Source organism: Aptenodytes forsteri, unplaced genomic scaffold, assembly GCF_000699145.1.
Source record: "Aptenodytes forsteri isolate BGI_AS27 unplaced genomic scaffold, ASM69914v1 Scaffold88, whole genome shotgun sequence".
Classification (NCBI taxonomy): Eukaryota; Metazoa; Chordata; class Aves; order Sphenisciformes; family Spheniscidae; genus Aptenodytes; species Aptenodytes forsteri.
In genome coordinates, this window is record NW_008795948.1 from 2,539,568 (window position 1) to 2,543,507 (window position 3,940).

Below are 3,940 nucleotides of genomic sequence, written 5' to 3' on the forward strand. Positions count from 1 at the left end.
CACCACTGCCCTCTGCTTTGTTTCCTTCCCAGTACTATACTTTAGGAGGATTGTGGGTATTTTCCTTGACACTTCCTTTTCATGATCCTGTTACAGCCCAAATGAAGATGATGGTTTATGCCAACGTTGCCTTAGGTGGGATATTAACAAAAAAGATGCGTGGGCCATTGCATGCAGTGTGCTGTTGCAATGGTTCTTATTAATCTAATCTTGAACTGATCGCAAACCTGTGATTGATCACTAGCTGGTTTTTCCCAACACAACATGCACAAACATGCAGAGATTTTTATTTTTTGCCTTTTTTTTTTTAGTGACCATTTTATACATCACCTTTTAAGGTCTTAGAGATCAGATGCAGCCCGCAGAATATAGGCTGAGAAACATGATTAAACTTCCTGTGGCATAAGCTAATCTTACTTTTTCTGACTGTTCTCATTAGACAAGCCTTGTTTACAGCTCCAGTGTACACCAATGCTATATTGCCAGTGATTGATACAGCAGAATATGGACTTTTTTTTTTTAGTTATTCACATTACAAGATAGTTACGAAGACAAACACAACAATAAATAAGTTAGATCTTGGCAGTGCATTGTGTTTTATTGCATTTGAGATGGTCACTGCTTTAATATATATCAGTCAGAAGCTCAAGTCTGCTGTAGGTTTTCCACTCAGGTTAATCCCTGTGGGTACAGTTGGACAGACTGACCTACAACTATTAGAAATAGATGCAAGAGTTAGATACGAGTATCTACAGTCTGCAGTACATAGAAATTAACAGTACATATTCTTGTGGTTTCAAGACCTCTGAATTAGTCCCCTTGTCAGAGCAGAGATTAGAGTCCGAATCCTGGGAAAGGAGGGCACTTCAGTGCTGGGAAACTGGATCTCTCTCCATAGAGGACCACACTGGACCAACAGACACAAACAGGTGACGTTACAGGTCAAGCACAGATTACAGCTACCACCTAAAGCTATGCAATAACTGTCTGGAATTTGAATACCTGTGGCAAAAATCTAGGACAGATCTGCTGTTTTTCAGTATAAAAATACCTCACTTCAGAGCTATTTTATTTTAACATTTCCTACTGAGGTTTTTTTTCCAGCTGGTAAAAAGCCCTACCTATTTCTTTGTTTTGTCTTAACCAAGAAACCAGTTACAAACACTATGAAGAACTACCAGTGTCTTTCTTACATGCAAATGTTTGTTTCAGATTATAGGGCATAAACTATTCCTCCTAAGAAAATTTGTCTGTTACCCAATGCTTTGACTTTTACACCAAAGTCACTGGTAGATCTCTTGAAGAAACAGTATAAAATCTTTACTTGCCCTCTCCTCACCAGGCAAAGCATACACATCAAGGCCTCCCAAGCAATTACCACCGCCACCACCTACATTCACAATTCAGATTCCTCAACTTGTAGACCAGAATATGCATTAAAACTGTCAGCTCCACTGCCCCAACACTGAAGTGAGAGCAGCCATGAGTTCCCAGCATTTTTTGAACCCTTTACATTAAGGAAACCTCGTTCTGGCCTCACACTGGTTTCCTCTGCCACTTGGATGCCTGTCCAAGTAACGCATGTCTTGTTTGGTTAAATGGTAAAAGCAACCCAGCTCCTTTCCCAAAAGAAAGCAATAAAGACATATGAGTAAGAAAGTAACTGCATAAAATGAAAGGAACTTCAATAGCATAAACTTTATGAACTTTCGTTATACATTTGTACCACACTTGTTCACTGAAACACACATCATCTGTAAAACTGCAGAAACAAGTCCTCACACAAGAGACTCTAAACCATACAGAATAACTCATGACCGTATGGGACTCGGTTCCTTATTTGCTGTATCAGTAACAAAAGGCATCCAAGATAACTGAACCCTGTTGTCAGGCAAAGTTAACGCCCATTCAGGCTTCTGTAAGTCTCTCGTTGCCAGTGAGCAATGCCCATACTGGAGAGGCATGCCAACAGAAGACGACAGACAGAGATACCTCTGTAGGTCCGAGGAGGCTGGGAGGAGGCAGGATGTCTCTTCTGGGACTTGTAGGAATGTGTCTTAGCATATTAAGCGCCGGCAAGATGTATTTGTCCAATTACCTTCATGATTAGTCCATCCCTTCTCCTAAAATTTCTCCCTCATTGAATTTCCTTCCCTCGGTTTTGCTCTCCAAACCAGCCCGAGCTCAGACTCGGGATGAGCTCAGAGCTCCTGAGCAGCTGTCTTACCAACAATGAGGTTTACCAGCCATATATATCCTCCAAGTGCTGGCAAGCTGGTTCTCATTACTCCTAGACCTAATTATAATGTATTTTGCTTGGGATTTTAAAGTAAATGCTGTTTACTAATAACTATGCTGGTTGCCATGCAGAAGCAGGCCCTTAGCGCACAATCATGACAGCAGCTGTAGGCAAGACTGACTCACTGAATCTCAGAAAATACAGCTGGGAGAAGCCTCAGAAGTTGGTCCCTACCCCAAAAGCCCCAAGGGAGAGAAGCTCAACAATAATGCTGTCTTCTGTAGCATGAGCAGTATAGAGCCTAAAAAGCTTCTCAAATCTTCTGCAACTTTTAAGGCAACGTCTGCTTCCCCCTCTGATGGTTTAGGACATCACATCTTTTAAAACAAGCCTTAAATGATGCCTCAAGATTAAGTGCTCACTAATAATAAAACTGACTACAAGAATAAAATTTGTCAAGAAGCAGATACCTATGCTCTATGGTATTTTTTTTAAACTTCCATTTCCTGTGGCTTCGCTGCATGTGTATATATAGAAAGCAAGGGAAATTCCAAACAAGATGCCACACCGTTGTACTCAGAACAGCAGTGCTTCTCATTCTAAAAAAGGGAAGTCTCAAATTTTTTTTCTACAAAATCTATGTGAATTCAAAGTATGCTGTAGTAATATTTCCTAGTACCATGTTCCAGTAGCTATCAGCTGGGGGGGGTCAGCTAAAAACCTAAAGCATAAGAAATACTTACAAAGCACTAGGTCAACCCAGCAGGACCTCAGCAGAGGGATGGGGTATCAGGTTAAGCACTCCTGCCTTCTCACCTGATGCCTCAAATCGCTCACTAAGAGCAAAGCGCAGCCCAGCACCCTCACTGAAGCTTTCCCTGCTGCAGGCCGTCCTAGCTGGGGGGTCAGAGCTCCAGCAAGGTCGGCTGGGGCTTTACAAGGTTCTGCAGCAACTGCCGGAACAGGGGCTCCTGAAAGGCACCAACTGTCCCAAGTGGCACAGCCTCCACTCCTGCTGCAGCTCAGTACATTCTTCCCCTTTCTCTTTAGCACGTCCGCTTTTTCCTCCTTTTTTACATTTACTGGTAAGAAGCTGTTGGTGCAAGAACTCTTCACAACATGCACTGGATGTATGGCATCTATAGTGGCCAATAACCTCCCTCAGGCTCTTGAGGTATTTCCATAGCACATGGAGCTCCACTGTGAACAGCACTGAACCAGATGGCAGGTTACGAGACAGCTTATTTCTAGAAGGCACAAAAAAAACCCCATTTGAAGTGTGTACTTGGCTTAACCACGCTCGTTCCCCTGACTGTCGTTCCCCAGGCCAGCCCTCCAGCATGCCTTCTGGAGACCTGGTTGATGGATGGGCCGAGCACGTGCGAGCAGGGCAGCTCTGGCTGCTCATGCTGATGCCCACCTCCTCGCTGTCACGTGAACTCACCTCGCCTGAGGCTTTCACACTCTAATTTCTCAAGGAAGGAAAGAGCAGTGGGACCCCATCCTTGCAGGTCCACCTCCATCCCCTCCCTGTCACTGCTGCAACCTTCTCTCTCCCCTCCTCCCCCATCCTGCATTCACCCAGTCTGTCAAATCTGTCTTCATGCAAAAAGCATTTGGTTGTTTTTTGTTGGGTTTTTTTTTTTTTTTTTAATTCCCTGGGAGGTGGAAGGTTGAAGCTTTTTGTAAATTGTTTTTTGA